Below are 17,784 nucleotides of genomic sequence, written 5' to 3'. Positions count from 1 at the left end.
CTGACTTGTGGGTCTGGCTGGTGTTTCTGGAAGAATTCAATGGTGTCTCCTTGGATTTTGCGCGGGACAGGATGGTGTGGCAGGTACAACTCTATTCTGATGCGGTGGGAGCGGCAGGTTTCTGGGTTTTCTGGGACGGCCGTTGGTGTGCGGAACAGTGGCCGGCTCATTGGCTGCGCCACGGCAGGAGCAATGCATTTCTGGAATTCTTTCCTCTGTTGGTGGCACTGTTGGTGTGGGGCCCGGAATTCCGTAACAGGTCGGTGTTGTTCCATGTTGACAACATGACAGTGGTGGACCTGGTGAACAATCAGAAAGCAAAAGATCTGCGAGTGCTGCGCTTGCTGCGAAGTTTCATGCTGCTCTGTTTGCGTTTTAATGTGCTGTTCCGCGCGCAACATGTGCCTGGCACGAGTAATGAAATTGCGGATGCGTTATCTCGTTCGCAGTGGCAGCGCTTCAGGAAGCTGGCACCGGGAGAAGAGGCTTGCAAGACCAAGGTGCCGGAGGGTATCTGGGCCTGGGGGGAGTGAGAGTGGTGGGTTTGGTGGAGAAGTCTATAGCTGAGTCCACTAGGCGGGCGTACAGGTTGGCGTGGTCTGAGTTTGGAGCCTTTTTGGGTTGGAAGAAGGGTGCTTGGCGGATGCCCAGGGACGCATGTGAGCAAGGGGTGGTGCGATTTGTGCTGGACTGCATGGACAGAGGATTGTCTCAGACGATGATTGCTGGCAAGTTGGCAGGCATTTCATTTTACAGCATGGTCTATTTGGGTTTTGATCCGGCTAGGACGGATCTGCTGAGTCGTATGTTGAAAGGTTGGGGACGGGTGAGGGGGGAGGGTGGAGTTGCCTCGCGAGGCGATTACTTTTGAAATGTTGGAAAGGGTTTTGGGGGAGTTATCTTTTTGCTGTTACGATGGGGATGAGGTGGCGTTGTTCCGTTTATGCATGGTATGGATGTTTTTTGGAGCGTTTTGGGTGTCGGAGTTGTTAGGGGCTCGTGGAGCACGGGGCGGGTGTTTGCGGATGTGCGGTTGGATGGGGCCCGGCTGGGTATATGGTTGGGACGTTCTAAGACGGACCAGGTTGGTCGTGGCAAATGGGTGTGGCTGACCGAGAGTGGTTGTGTGAATGTGTGCCGGGTACGTGAGTGGAAGGGGTTCTGTGGACGAGTGCGGAGGTCGGCTGGTGAAATTTTTGTGCGCGCTTCCCTGAGACGTTTGACGTCCTTTCAGTTGCTGGCGGTGTTACGGTTGGCTTTGCGGAGGCTTGGCAGGGATCCGGCGTGTTTTGGCACGCACTCGTTTCGGATTGGGGCAGCCACGGCAGCAGCTGGGTTAGGTTGGTCGTGGGAGGAGATTCGGCGGATTGGTCGTTGGCGGTCTCGATGCTGTGAACGCTATGTGCGCAAGTAAGGGGGGGCGCGGGCTAGCCTTGGAGGCTGCAATTGTTGTTGCACTCTTGATTTGCTGTGGCACTAATCTCTTTCTCTTCGTAGGTTGTGTTCGGGAGCCGGGGGTCAAGACGGTCACCTGGATTGTGGGACACTCTTTTGTGCACTGGGCCTCAAAGTATGCGGACAGGCAGGTATACGGTCGAAGTCTGGGCCTGAGGAGCAGTCATAATGAGGTCCAATGGTGGGGTACGAGCGGAATGCGATGGGGCGAATTGTTGCCATGGCTCACGAAGAAGGTGTCACAGCTGGGCTGCCCGGACATGCTTGTTATCCACTTGGGGGAGAATGACTTGGTAAAACAGTCGGGGTGTCTTTGTAACACCTGATGCAGCGGGACCTGGATGCAATGAGGAGCAATCTGGCTGGCGCCTGTATTGTTTGGACTCAGTTCATACCACGACGGATCTGGAGGGGTGCTCTTAAGCCTGCAGCCATTGAAAGGGCCCGCAGGAAGTTGAACAGGGTAATGAGACTTTTTTGTGCTGATCATGGAGTTAAAGTGCTGGCTCATGTCGGGCTCAGGCTGGTGGAGCCCCTTCTCTTTCGCGATGATGGCGTGCACCTTTCGCACATGGGCAATGCGTACTATCTTATGGAGCTGCGGTATCTGATCAGTTTTTTGTGGAATGAATCGTTATGGTGTAGGCGTGACTGAGTACGAAAGGTGCATGATTGGTGAGGCAGGTAACCGCCCTCCGGAGGTTCCCTGGGTGGCAGGACCTGGGAGGGGTGGGGAGTCCATGACGGGCGGAATCACCCTTGGGTGGAGGGGGTTACAGGTGCAGGATGGGGGGTGTTATAGACGGGAGTGCGATGGATGGAGATGATGGAGAAGTTTGGAAGTGAAAGGGGGAAGTGAATGGTATACGTGAAGAAGTCGTGGTGTGAATTGGGAGTGGCTATTGGAGTACGTGAGTGGATGATGGTTGAAAGACAGGATGTTTGGGGGGATTGTTAATTGTTAATGATGTTATGTTGATTTTGGCTGTCATGCCTGTCCTAATAAATGGCCTTTTACGCTAACTGATGCTTGGAGTGGTTATTGCGCGATGCGGCCCCCGGGGAAAGCAGGTCGACAGACCAGTCTTTTCCCCGGGGTGTTCGCTCGATAGGACGGGCAGGCAGGAAGTTAGGTTAGGGGGTGGGTGGTTAGGAGGTTATTTAAGGGGACAGGAGGGGAAGGACTTCCTCTTCCTGTCCCCAGTGCCACAGGGAATAGGTTTAGTTTGTCCGCCCACCCACCCTACAGGGTTTCAGGAGTGGGAGTATTGGGCATTTTGGTTTGACAAGTTGTAAAGCATGCCAGTTTAGGACAGGATGACACGGGGGTGTTTGCGGGACCTGGGAGGGGTGGGGAGTCCATGACGGGCAGAATCACCCTTCTGGGGAGGGGGTTACAGGTGCAGGATGGGGGGTGTGGTAGACGGGAGTGCGATGGATGGAGATGATGGAGGAGTTTGGAAGTGAATGGTATACGTGAAGAGGTCGTGGTGTGAATTGGGAGTGGCTATTGGAGTACGTGAGTGGATGATGGTTGAAAGGCAGTATGTTTGGGTGGATTGTTAATTGTTAATGATGTTATGTTGATTTTGGCTGTCACGCCTGTCCTAATAAATGGCCTTTTACACTAACTGATGCGTGGAGTGGTTATTGCGCGATAATCCCCTTGGAAAAGATCAGGCCTGACAGAGGAAGCGATGCAGGAACTTTGTGAGGTGAGGAGAACTGCCCTACGGATGCATCCCTGAGCCAGCATTGGCAGGAGATGGGTAGTTGGATTAGGGGAGAAAAAAGAAATAAAAACCTGATCTCAATGAGAGGAACAACCCAGGTGGGGATCGAATGAGTACCCCTCCCAGCGCTGCTCCCAGATTTACTCTTGAACGATTTACTCTTGAGCGGCGCAGGACCAAACTAATAGCAAAAGACTCAACCTCCCGCAAAAGGTCTAGAGAAAGGGAGACACGGACCATAATAGGGAAAAGGCCAGACATCAAAACATAAAAGTGTGCACCAACCTAAGGCGACGAGTAGCACGAAACACACTGACCAGACATAGTTAGCTGCATAATGGACCAGACAACCAACAAAAGACAACTATGAACCATATAAATTCGGAGCTGGGGGAAGAGGCAATCCCCCCTGGGTGTTGCAAAGGACAGAGAGCGAGATCTTGTAACGTTTGTTTAAGTCCACTTTATTGAACTCTAACCGGAGGGTGCACTGGGTGACGCCCAAAGTACAGTGCCCACAGGACCTTTGCACATTCAGGGGCCATCGAGGGGCAAAGGTACTTTCTGAATGTACAGTCTGCATGGATGGGCCTACATGGTGGGAGGAAGTGACCGCACAATAATTGGTCCCGGCAGCAAGATCTAACAGAATAAACATTGAGGGTGGAGGAGTCTAGGGGCCCATCAGTAACACGGTACAGACTTTGAACCCTGCACCGTTACGAAGCGAGTCCACCCGCAGTAGGGTACCCCCAAATACTCTGTGAGGGTTAAAAATAAAAACACTGAGGATCGGTACGGAACAAAGCACAGGGGAGAAGCAGGTACCCTAAGGATCACCCAAGCAGGAGATGGCATATCCTGGGCTGTAGTGTAGCTCCTCTATTACCATCAGGCTCTGCGCATTGGAATAATATATCCTATAGATGTGACGTAGGACTTATGTCCACTAGGTCTCATTTGCATATATTAGACTTAATTGTGAGTGCCAGCTAGCTCAGAGGTTACTAGAAACTTTCTCGAGTTCACAAGAAGGGATGTAGTTTCTGACAACCGCATAAACATGACAACTTTGTTTCCCCAAGATAAAACTGATCTTCAGAGTCGTGGAAACAATAGATAGATATTTTACTCAGTCATTCATGCCTTCTTCGTTTCAGCAGAGTTTGCAGAGAAGTAGATAGATGGGCGTTTTCAATAAAAGTATTTATTGAACAGTCTTCTTTCTCAAGCAAAAGAAATTAACTGCTACAATCGTAATACTGGTTCCAAAATATAATGCATACAGTAAAAAGAGTAGAATAAAATAGTACTGTAAGACCATTGTATGGTTCCTAGACCATAGATAAATACATACATATATAACAAAGGCTAAAACGTACTCAACTAGTGCTTCTAAAATCGCCTACCCCGATGTACCTAACCTAGGTCGAGTACGAGGGAAGAAGTAAGTGAAGTGTGTAGCATAAATTTAGTATTCTTTGCCAATAATCTATCCAAGATTTCTCTAAGGGTCTAATCAGCTCCGTACCTTGGTTTAGAATGAAGAAGGTCAGGCACAGGTCTCGATTTCCCAACAACCCGCAAGGGTAGCTTGGAAACACTAGAGCTGGATTTCTCGGCAAGAGAAAAGACAGCGTCTCTCTCAGTGCGTCTGCTGGATGGTCGGCTTCCTTCGGCACTTGCTGTAGTAGGATCCGTCAGGCAAGTAGATAGTCGAACTGCTCCAAACAACCGTGTGTTTGCTATGGCAAGTGTGGGCATTTTTATACCTTGAAGGTGCCGAGTTTGACGTAAAGGTGGACATAATAACGTCATCAAAGAGTCTCAGTTCTTTGAAAACTCCATGAGTTCTTGGACAAGTCAGTATTCGAGCAAGGGGAAGTCCCTAGCTGCTGAAGCCGAGTTTTCCAAGAAATCGTTGTGGATTTTCGGAACTAGTGGGAGTAGCCATGCCGTATTTGGACTGCATGAGCTATGTCTAAATAAGGTTATGATTTCTATGCCTATATAAGGATATGGTGATTTATACCTATATCAGGGCATGAATCTGGAAATTGACACTAGGGTCCTAAAATGCTATACAACAGGGCCGCAACACAACAATGAGTCAGGGGAGTGCAACGGTCTCGCGGAGTTCCCAAAATGGTGAAAGACACGAGCAACAAGGTCTAAGCCAATAAAATCACGAACTATGCGGAGCCTTGCCCACAGGGCCCACACCTTCATGACGTAAACCCGGAGAAGCAAGGAGAGGAAGTGCAGTGCCCTAGAGAACCGGACCCCTCTCTCGCAGATATACTAGTGGTGATTCAATCCACTCGTGAGGATATGGTCCACAGGATTGATGCTGTTGCAAATTATGTCAGTTTGTTAAGGTGTGGCTTTTATAAGGTATCACATATCGTGACCACTACTGAACGAAATGTAGACAAAATGCAAAAATAGTTCCGCTCCCTCAGAGATACGGTGATTGAGCAGCGAAAAAAGGGGTACAAATGGATGACCATGCAGAGGATGCAGAAGGTAGGTCAAGAAGATATAATTTACGTCTTGTGGTGTAGTGTAGTTCCTATATTCTGCGCATTGGAATAATATATTAAGCAGTGTAGACGTAGGACTGAGTTCGACTAGCTCTCTACTGACTATATAAGCCAGTTAGCTCAGAGGTCACTAGAAACTTTCTCGAATAAACGAGGAGGAGTTTAACCTCCCTGGATAGACAAGAAGGGATTAGCTTCTGACAATCATATAACATAACAACTTTGCTCCCTCAGAATAAGAGTGTATCTCTAGAGTCGTGTGAAAACAATAGACAGCTATTTCACTCAGTCAATCGTGCATACTTAGTTTCACCAGAGTGCAGAGAAAAGAGAGACAGGCGTTTTCAATAAAAAGTGTAATTTATTGAGCAGTCTTCTTTCTCACGCAAGAGAAATGAATTGCCATGATTGCAATACTTAATGTAAAGTAAAGTGCGCACAGTTAAAGGAGTATTATGAAATAATACTGTAAAAGCATTGATATGGTTTCTTAGCCATAAGATACTTTAAAATGGATAAAATATATACATACATATATACATTGACTAACGTACTCAACTGGTGCATCTAAATACGCCTACCCCGGTGTACCTGACATTAGCCTAATACGTGGGAAGGAGTAAGTAAGTAGCAGTTTAAGTTAAGTTTGTTTTGCCAAGAATCTGAATCAAGAATTCTCTTTAAGGGTTTAGTCAGCTCCGTACCAGGGTAATAGAATGCAGGAGGTCTGTTATCTCTCTTTCAGGACTCGATATCCCAGCAGCCCGCGAAGGTGGCTGAGAACACCGGAGCTGGATTTCTCGGCAGGAGAAAATACAGCGTCTCTCTCAGTGCGTCAAAAGGGAGGGGCAGCGTCCGTGGGTTCTCGCATCAGCTGGGCTCTCGAGCAAGTAGATAGCTGCTTGGCTCCAAAACCACCCCGTGTCTTTGCTTAAGGCAACGTTGGTATATTTATACCTGAAAGGTGCCGGGTTTGACGTAAGGTTTTTTTTTTTTTTTTTAAATTCTTTTTATTGCAGAATAGACCAGCATGGTATGCGATTTCTCAGCCGTCCCCTGTGCGGGAAAGGCAATATGCTTTGAGAACACTTCGTCACACAGCCGTTCAGCCCACTCCCCGGAGGTTGGGCGGCGTTTGTAGAGAGTATGTTGAAGGCACACCAGTTCAGCCGGTAGAGAAAGTCTATATCACCGTCAACATCTGCTTTTGTGGTTTTTGGGTGTGAATCCCACTAAAACTGCAACTCCCCCATCCTCCCCCCTTCAACTTGTCAACTGTATAGCCACTTAACACACCTTGGGTCGTATTCAAGAGTCATTGTTCCCGCACATAGTCCAATCTGACCACTGCAATTCCCACTGCGTCCCCCCCTCTCCCCCCCCCGCATCCACTTGTTTCAGCATTTCTGGTATCCCACAGGGTTTCATGCGCCAACAATACCTCCTCGGTGGGTAGCATAGTCAACACAAGGCTTGGCATGTCACAGTTCACATTCCAGTCCCCCTCTCTCCTCCAACTCCTTCCCTCATTGCCCTCCCTCTAGGCCGTGATACTGCCTCCATTTGGCCCATACCCGTCGGAACTTTTTAGGACATCCCCTCGCTTTATAGGTCACCCTCTCCGCTGCCATATAGAGGTCAAGCCCCCGTCTCCACTCCTCAAGGGTCGGCGATTCTGCTGCTCCCCAATATTTTGCTATGTCTCTCTTGGCGACTACTAGCGCTAGAACTAGAAAGATGAGCTGGGGACGAGGCAGGTCCACCTCAGTGGTCAGGCCCAGTAGGGCTAGCTTTGGCTCCTGTGTGAGTTCCGCCCCCAAAACCTCCCCCAGCTCTGTGAAGATGTCTGACCAGTAGTGTTGTATGTTTGTACATTGCCATAGGGTGTGGTAGAAGTCCCCCTGTTGGCTACCGCACCGTAGGCATGTAGCGTCTGTAATTTTCCCCATCCTGAGCAGTTTCACCCTATCAAAATATGTCCTATGTAACACGTTAAGCTGGATGAGGCGGAGCCTGGACTTGATCGCCACCTCCCTGGGGTGCATGAGGACCATCTCCCAGTCAATGTCTTCCATTTCACCCACCTCTGCCTCCCACACTCCCCTCAGTCTCACTAGGTCGCCCAGCATATTATTCGTCAGGGTTTTATATGTGAGGGAGACTGCTTTACCCAATATGTGCTCCTGGAGTAGTCTACCCTCTAGTGGCGCATATTCAGGTATGTCCGCGAGTTGTATCTTTTGTGCCCTCCAAGCGTGTCTCAATTGCATATATTTGAATAGTTGTGAGTGGTGGAGCCCAAATTCCGTCTTGAGAGCCTGGAATTCCTTCAATTCCCCCCTGTAGATCATGTCGCCTATGTGGGACATGCCAATGTCATCCCATCGTTGGAAGCCCCGGAGCTTACCAAGCTCCGGGAGCCACCGGCAGTGCCACAACGGTGTTTGTCTGGTGACCCTTCCCTCCCAGCCCATGCGTTTGGTTGCTTGCCGCCAAGTGTGAGTGATGTCGCCGGTAGCAGTGACTTCCCAATCTTCCCACCATATAAATAGTATAGTATGTTTCTGTTCGATAGCGTGTGTCGTTCAAGGATATATGTCGGGTGGTCCGCCGGGACATGGATCCAGTCGTTTATGGGCGTCAGGTGTTCCGCCCAGTAGTAGGCCTCCAAATTCGGTAGGGATATGCCCCCACTGTATTGATGTCGCTGTAGAGTCTGTAGGGCTATTCGTGGCTGCTTTCCCAGCCACAGGAAGGTGCGAAGATCTGCATGTATCTTCCGTATCGTATCCGGCGGGAGTGGGTAATATTCATTCTGGAGTGCATAGAGGAACTTAGGCAGGGTGATCATTTTGTACATCGCTGCCCGGCCCAGGAGCGTGAGCGGCAGCCGTTTCCATCTGTCCATGTCACCCACCGCGTCTCCCACGATTCTGTCAACATTTTTGGAGAAGGAGAGTTTCTCGTCGTGGGTGATGTATATCCCCAAGTACAGAAAGCCCGTGGAGGTCGTGACCAGGCGTTCTGGGACGTTTCCCCATTGCTCTCTCCCTTGTGGATCGTATAGCACCGACTTGTGCCAATTGATGGTGTGGCCAGCGGTTTGACGTAAGGTTGGATATAAGACGTCAATAAAGATGTCACTAAGAACTGGCCGTTCTTACAGTGCTTCACAGGAGTTCTAGGACCAAATCAAAACAAAAGCAAATGGGGATTTCCCAGGTTGCTGGAGGTTTGGTTTGTTTAGAGAACTCGTTGTGCTTTCTAGGAGTCCGGGGAAGTAGCCTTGCTTAATGTGACTGCATGGGCTACAACTAAATATTGATATGATTCCTATGCCATTATATGGATATTATTGATGATAACCGTAGAAGGGCATAAAATAGAAATATCGATTTAGGTTCCTAGATAAAAATACAATACCCACTCCACGATCTAATGTCCATCATTACTAAAACTAAGCAATAGTAAACATTTAAAGGTGCATGTGTATTCCAACCCACCCCAAAATACATTTTTTGCATTCGAAATGGTGTATGCGAAATACACGAAAATGATTATTGGTACTGTACGCTTTTCAAGCAGTGTAATCATTTAGTTAAACATGCTTATATATATTAGCTGAACGATTTGCGAAAATTACACATGAAATGGCTCTTAATACAGAAAAGAAGGTTGAGACCATTCCATCACATATGAATACAGTTGCTGTAAATGTGCTAGAGGCTGAGGTAATATATTGTCTCTAGAGTTCCTAAAAATAGAAGCTCTGTTCTTTAAGAATAGTTCTACTGTAAGCAGAGTACATGTGCCAGAAAAAGGTAAATATTTTGGAAGTTTGAAAAAAAAAAATTCACTTTCAGGGGAGAAAATAGTTCCAAATGTTTTCAGTAGCTTTTGTTTATCAAAGCTGAAGGCCGAATTCAGAGTTCAGGGGAACGCTGTGTGCTCGTTGCTTAAAAAGTTATTCTTTCTGTTCAGGGGAGAACATAATTTCAGACAGACTCGCAAAAAATTGGTCTACGACATCAGGTGAAAGTTCGACCAAGTTTGAAAATGCTGCAACAGTGCAGTCGTGAGAATGATTGCTATCATCGATGTCAGGATCAGCAATGCTCAGAGAAGGTCGTACCTGGGTGATGCTGCTCTCATCTCGTACTTCACTGCCACCTAATCGTAGTGGTGAAGTCTCAACAAATGCCGTCATCAGAATGGATAGCCGCTGGGGACAACACGATGCATGAGCCGTTATAGGACTTAGCAAAGTATCTGTATCCAATGGTACTGCCGATGGTAGTGTAAGACAGACGTCCAACACGTATTCTTCTCCGCATAGCATACATCGAAGCACAGGTAGGATGCAATTTTGCCAGATTGGTCTGAATGAAAGAAACCAGGTCATATTCAGATCTCTTAGCCGGGCTAATCCAAGGACTTTAGTTATGCGGTCCTGATAGCGTATAGCTAGGATCGTTTCTTCCATTGTTGCTGGAGTCTTGTCTGCGACTTGGCTTGCCATATCGGAGCAGAAAGATCAAAAATAAAATTCCTGCTACAAGTCCCAAAAGTAGTGGTAGGCCACCAAAGACAGAATGGACAAAATTGGGAAAAATGCCCAGAACTGTTTTGAAGGGTGTTAATTGTCTTAAATATATGTAGGATACCACTGGTATCAGACATATTTAGGATTTGGCTTAGCATTTCTACGAAATGTATGGTGCAATTTGTTGATAAAAAGGGTATGTATCTCTGCCGTTGTCCTTGCAACCAGAAGATCATACGTTTCTTTTGAGGACGTTAAAGGCACGGTTGTCTGTAAAAGAACAGAATTCATTCTGCTTAAAGTATCAATTCGAATAGAAGAGATATTCAAAGAAGGCCAAATCGTCGCCTCCGTATCTGGAGTGCTGTTTGGATACAATACTTGCATACAGCAAGTGACCATGGAACTAACGCTTACGAGATAGGCTTTCCCTGGCACCATGCCACAACAGCTGTGGTCCACTATTAGAATATAGCTCCCGTTAGAAAGCCGTCTAAAGAATGGCTCTATTTGTGTTGCAGGTGTGCTGTGCTGGTGACATGAACGGTTATTTGAAGTCCCCTCACAAGCCCCATGCAAATTAATACCTTGGCACAGAAGTATACAGCTTAGTGATTGTTTACAATTGTTACCACTAAGAAATACATTCTGTTTCTTTTCACTATAACGTGTGTGTGTAAGGCAATTTCCATGATGACTTAATGTACCCTTTACCCAACCTTTCATACTGGCCCGCTGGTATATACTCTTGGTAGTATTTAAATTGGAAAGTTGTTATCGGAATTGTAATTATTCCGTGTATTATCCATTCAATGACAGGTCTTTCTGACATTGTCAATGGTAATCTCTCAAGTTTTTCAATGCTCAGAATCGTATAGTCTGCTCCTTTTTGTGCCAAACTGATTTGTTTATCAGTAAGGTTAAAGATAGAGAATAATGACGTTGTGTTTATCAAACGCCATGGCACGTAGCCTGAACGCAGATTTTGCAACTTCCAGCTGAGCTGTTCAATAGAACGTAATTGGGACTGACCGTGTTGTAACATTAGTAAGTCCTTATCTATTATATCGATAGCAGATGATACAATACTGTCCAGTGAATATATTCTAGAGGACAGTCATTAACCCATTGTCCACAACAGAAAGTGATTTTTCCAAATTAATACGATCAATTTCTCGTATTTTTTCTGCTGTCTCAATTTGAGTTACTTTCCAAGCTTCGTTGTATGCAGCGTATATACCAGCCGCTATGAAACGTTTTTGACGCTGTTTGCGTGGTCCCGTTATGAAATCACGCAAGTCAGCACCGTCTTTAAGTAAAGTCAAGTGTTGCTTAATTTCAGCCAGTGTGGATTTCTGTAGCCACTCAAGGCATAGTTTCCCTACACTGTATGTTGTTACTATCCCCGGATGTTGTCTCTGGGAGTATCTAGGGTCTGGTCTGGTCATTTTGAACCCCTGTATTTTGTTCAGGAATCTATCTTGACAGTTATTTGTGTCTGTTGGCCAGATCAACCACTTTTTCCAATCAGGATGTGTTCTGTTTTGGTGTAAAATATGGGATACGTCTATCTCAACATCTGTAGTGGTATTACTATCAGGTATTGGCTTTGGAATAGACGGTTTGTTTAAGTCTTTAATCTTAGCTAGGCCAAGACAAGTAGTCTGTTGAATGGTGTCATTCAAGAATATTATTTGTTCTGGGATCATGCAGGCTCTAAACAGTGCTTCTAAACCTTGTACCTGCCAATCTTTTGTACCCCAGATTGTTTTTGTTTCAATGTTGTTTTTCCAGAATTCAAAACCAAATGTAATAATTTTTTCATAAAATGTTTCAGAATAGATCAATTTAGTATTTGTCAACATTGGTTTTATCCCTGTCCTATTTAACAGTTTAAAATAAAACGTTTCTGCATCACTTGTGTTAAACCCTGAGAAGTATGGGAATTTCTCATAAAATGTTTTCGAACTGCTTTTAGGTGGAGTTGCACAATGTTGATTATAATTAAACCACATCTCAATGAATTTTCCCAAACAAAGTACCATGATGAGCCAAAGCAGGAGGAAAAGTACACCTAACCAGTGCTTAATTTGTGCCGGTGCTTTCCGGTGCTTAGCACCGGCACTTATTTATCAGGGCAGGGTCTATGCGTCTGCTACACACAGAAGTATTCCCATATATATTAAGTATAAGTATAGCTCACATATATATATATATATTAACTCAATAACTCGGCGCAGAGTGTTGTTTTTGAATGCTCCCACGTCCGACTATGCTCTCGAGTCACGGTGAGTAAGAGTGTTGCGGCGGCTGAGAGAGCGTGAGCCATTGATATTGTGACAAGCCTCGGCCCTTCACTGTTGCTGTTGCAGGTGGGCGGAACATTGAGATCCCGGAATTGGGCTGGATTTGGTTGTTTGGGGGTAGGGGTTGTGCTGCAACGTGCGCATATTTTTTTTAGATTGCCACGCCCCAGCACAATCGCAGTCATCATTATTCAAGGCAGCGAGCATGACGACGTAGAGGGCAGGCGGCAGCCAGTAGCACCAGGCCCAGGCCAGTTTCTTAATAAAAGCTCTTAGGCAGTGTGCTCGCCCCCGGCCCAGTCCAACACATAACCGTAAGTAGCAGTGTATTCATTTTATAATAAGCAGTAGTAGCCATAAACGCTTCGTTGTTACTGTCTGCCACTGCACCCCCAGCCTGTGGCATAGCGTGGGCTGACAAATCTGTGTACGGGGTTGTTGTTGAACTTCCTGACACTGTTTTAAATTACATTACATAAACATTATTTGCTGGCGTCTGGCGCTAGTTCATGTACTGCAATCGGATTGGACGATCATCGGTAAATAAAGAGCAGTCACTGAAATGCGGTCGTATTCTGGTCCCTCAGTGCTGCTCCAAAATAAATAGATAAACTGAGTCCACTGTACACCCCACTGATTTTGTTCTGAATTGCCCTGGGTCCTAGCACACAAAACGGCAAAATGTGTTATGTACTCCACTCACTACGATTCAAGGGGCACCAGGGTGAACTCGGAATGTGGTTTTTCTGACCGTGTTGGTCTCCCTCTATGTTTGGTTCACCATCAGTTCTTGCAGTTATTGTACGACGTGACCATCCATGTGAGTAAAGATTAAGTTCCAGTAGTGAAACCATGCCATAATTAAATAGTAGTTAAACCGCTGAGTTTAAGTTAATGTGTCTTCTGTGAAGCTGCTCTCATCTATTTCCTCTTATGAGCCTCCGTCAGCCTCCAATTAATATTCATTTGGTTACCAATATACCGATGACATGCTACCGAGTACCAGATACAAAGACTGATTAATTTGTTAGCTTTCAGTCCACAACAGTGTAGCGCCAAACTGTGTGTAACTGGCTCCATATACATTTTCATTTGTATATAGGATTTGGGGTGGCCCTGTTAGATATACTGAGCATCAGAATGACATTTTCCGGACTACGTGCTTGTTTTAAAGCTGCTCCTCTGCCTTTGGTCTTACAACAGGGGCGAAGGTTTGAGGAGTTCAGGAGTATTTCAATGGACTAGAAGTCAGTCACCTATCAGTACCACAGACAAAGTGCCTCATGTATCCTCCACTTTCAGCTCCCCGGCCAAAGAATCATGAGAGCAAGCAGGGGAGGATATGGGCCCAGCCCCAAAGGAGACCTGGGTCTTAATGCCACAGCTGGCTGAAGGAGTGCGCTTTCTCCATTCTTGCCGACCGGACAGGACTTCAAACTCAATATTATGAGCCCTCCACCTAACTTCATATAATCCGCAACTCCAAGATTACACACAAAGCCTCCGAGTCCTTTCCGCACCGTATTGACAGTGTATGTATGTCACTTGTTGTGAGCCACCCAAGAAACTATGTGAACCAAGACACCAGGCCTTTGGTCTAAAACACAATTTTACTACAAAATACCCTCTCACATTGGTCAGACTCTCTCTTTAATTCGTCACAATGAGCAACCCTCCTAAATAGACTGATACACCTGTCACCTATGAAACATCCACCTCACTCACTTGACTGATACTAGCATACCACGAGCCTTAAATGCCTGCCTTAATAATGGTCGAAGACCTCTTCACTCAGCTGCACTATTGTTAACTTTAACTGGTCTCTTAGACTACTTTCTGTTAGCTTGAGAGACCCTCAAATGAATGGGCTGAAACTTTCCACTCACTGGACTGAGAGACCCTCCACCTCAGTACATAGATACCCTACCTCACTTGACTGAAACTGCTATGGAGACCGCACATTAGTAAAATAAATTGACCAGCTAACTAAAGTAGCTGTTCCACATTTCACAATGCAATGGCAACATGGCCTGTTGTTACTGCACCTGCCTGGATAGGGTATGTCTGAGCATTCACGGTACCTCCTTTTCTCCCCTTTCAAGGGGTGGCCACAGTCAGTGCACCAACTCATATGAGGCACACAGTGTGGCCCCTGCCTGCTTCTTTGCCCTGCGCTGATGTCTCCTTGCGGTCGTGTAGAGAGGGTGCACTCAGAAAAAAGGTTTTCCTCATTTGCATGGACCCACTTGGAGGCATTTCTTCAGGTTTCTGTAGAATGGCATGGTCTTGGAGGCTTTGGCAGGTGAGTGTAGTTTGGCATCAACCGACAGCCACAGGCTGGCCACAGACGAATAATTAGTTCTCTGCATTTACCTAAGCATGCCTGGGGCCCATACCATAGACCGACTGATTGAGATCCCTGCATGCACTGCCTTGGAACACCTTTAGCTCCAGTTTAAGAATATCCTATTACCATTGGGCAACATACTAACAGCTTTATTTACCTTCTGTGTATTATCAATACCACTTAATAAAGATTTGCCCTCTATCCCTTATAGGCCTTTGAGTTGGGCCTTTAACCCAGGTAGGGGGCCTTTAACAGCAGGTATAGACACTGGTAGCAGGATACAGTCTCTGGTGCAGGAAGCAGCTTGGTTCCCTCGCAGGCTGAGGCTGGATGAGTAAATGGGGAACAGCCAGGCCTGGAAGGAAGTGTTCTTCTCTTGGCAGCAGGGCTAACAGTGAAGAGTTTCATTTGCCAGGTAGTGAAGTCCTTCTGCTCTCGTTGCAGTGCAGTGCACCATTCGCCCAGTGACACTGATACCCGCCGCATAGCTGCCAAGGTTTCAGATTGCTATAAGTGCCATTTTCATAATTTTAGTCAATGCAGTGTCATTATGAGTGACATCTCAACAACTATGAATGACACATTCTAGTTAGTAAAATCAAGCAATGAAGACAAGAGATTAGAAACATATAAATATTAGACATTGAACCCATTTGTGCATCGAGATTGTCTAAATCATTAGTTTTGAGCTGATTCCTCACCATTTATTATAGCATCCGCTACATTATGCTCCCAAACAGGGCGTTATAGGTCTGTGATTGTTCAACACCTATGAGCGATGATTCTAATTTGTAGGCCAAGGTTATGGTGAAAATGTACTCTATTTTGCTCCGTAGAAAAATACTCCTCTAGTGTGATCAAAACCTTACCATGAGGAAGCGTCCCTTGCTGAAATTCAGATTGGGTATTACATCTGACTTTTAGCGGTGCCAGTTGCGGATGTGGGTGGAGCTAATAGAGAAAATGTGTGGAGCCAGTGGAGGAAGTGGGTGGAGCTGGAAAAAAGTAGGTGTGGCCCGATCAACATTTGAGCACCTGCACTTCATATTTTACAAATTAAGCACTGCACCTAACACAATCCAAAATTCAATCCATGGAGAAATCAGATAGGTTTCTTTGAGTTGATGAAAGAGTTTAGTTACTTTGTCTTTGAAAGTTTTTGTTGTTGGTGTTTCTTCAGGTTCGCTTGGATCTTCAGAAAAGTTATCGAAATTGATGAAGTAGCCAGATGCAGTTCTGTCAATTGTTGGAATTGCTTCCGAATTTTCCTTTGCTTTTTCATTTTTTCTTTCATTAGCATAGTCTGAGGCTACATCGTTGTAGACAGGTGTTTCTTGACGAACTGTTGCAATTTGGGTTTCAAGAGGCACAAGTTCCATGGAATTGTTGCATAGTCCTTTTTTATTCACTGCAGGTTTATCAAATGTGATTAGTCTCTCAGTTTGAACCTCTTGGATTGTAGCAAATTTTGGTATTCTGCTATTTCTTGGGAGTCCACTGGACCTACTACTTATTATTGGCCACATGATTGTGGTTTTACCAGGTCGATGGATACAACTCGGTTCTCCTTTTAACCAGCAAGGGGCGGTAGTACAACTGATCTTGTTCCGCTGATAGCTAAGACAGGTACTGCTTTTCTGTAAGAAGGCCCAAATTCCTTCTTCACCGTGATCTTCTCTCTGACCAGATCCCCAATCTTTGGAATCCAGACAGGCCTTGCTGGGACAGGTGGTTTATCTTCAGTGGCTGTTGGCTGCTGTTTTAACTTTATGTTGCTCAGGGCCTTTCTTGTTTCATTTAAGTCCTGTAAAACAGCCAAACGATCTTTGATATCAAAGCATTTTTTTTCTACCACTGAAGTCTGACTATCTAAGTCCTGAATATGCATTCTAGTACCGAACAATAGTTCGTACGGACTGAAACCTTTTAGAGAATTTCTTGGCAGATTATTAAGACTACGTTGGACACTTGTTAAATGTTGGACCCACCCATCACCCGAACCTAATAACCTCGCCGTTATAGATTGCTTTATGTCCCAGTTTTTTCTTTCCACAATCCCATTTCCCTCAGGATGGAAGGGACAAGAGTACCGCAATGCAATGCCCATGCTGGTCATGGCCTCCTTATAAGCTCGAGAGCTAAAAGCAGGACCCTGGTCAGAATGTAGCATGCCAATTGCGTATGTGCCGATAAAGACTCGCAAATCTGTTATAACAGTTCTGGCGTCAGTCGAGCGCTGGTGTCTGTATTTTTAAGTGAATCCAGTCTTAAAAAGAAATTAATGGGACGCTGGATTTTACGTATAGATAGCCTTATGCTAACTACAAGAAGGGCCATGGCAATACTCCGGTTGGTTCGCTACTGCGATCTCTGTTGCAGTTTGGACAGCTTTTTGCAAATTTGTAATGTTGCAGGCTCATCCCCGGCCACCAGTATTCTGATTGTAATTCTTTCAGAGATTCCTTGATCTCTTGGTGCCTTAGACCCAATCCCATGTGTGCGTCCGCTATTAAGAAGATTCTCCTGTTTGTGTTTGGAATTACTCTATCCCCCCACTCCAGGGATTTGAGCAAAAGGAACGGAGTTTGCATCAATTATGTATGTATAATTGAGTGGATAGTTCACGGGTAGTGCTGCACAGTAGCCTTTTGAAGACGTTTTTACCGCCAGCATGGTTTCCCTGTCTATGTATTTTTCTGAACGCTTTTTTGTGGCTACGGAAGCCGGTTGAGCTGCTTCCGCTGTGGCTGTATTAGCCAATGAATTCCCTGCAACGTGAACGCCATCACGTTGATGACTCAGTGTATGTATCACGTGAGTCTTTCGTAGTTCTTTCTGCAAAAGAACTACCTGTTCC

The sequence above is a fragment of the Lissotriton vulgaris genome, chromosome 7 (assembly GCF_964263255.1).
Source record: "Lissotriton vulgaris chromosome 7, aLisVul1.2, whole genome shotgun sequence".
In the NCBI taxonomy this organism is placed as follows: domain Eukaryota; kingdom Metazoa; phylum Chordata; class Amphibia; order Caudata; family Salamandridae; genus Lissotriton; species Lissotriton vulgaris.
This window is presented reverse-complemented; position numbering follows the sequence as displayed.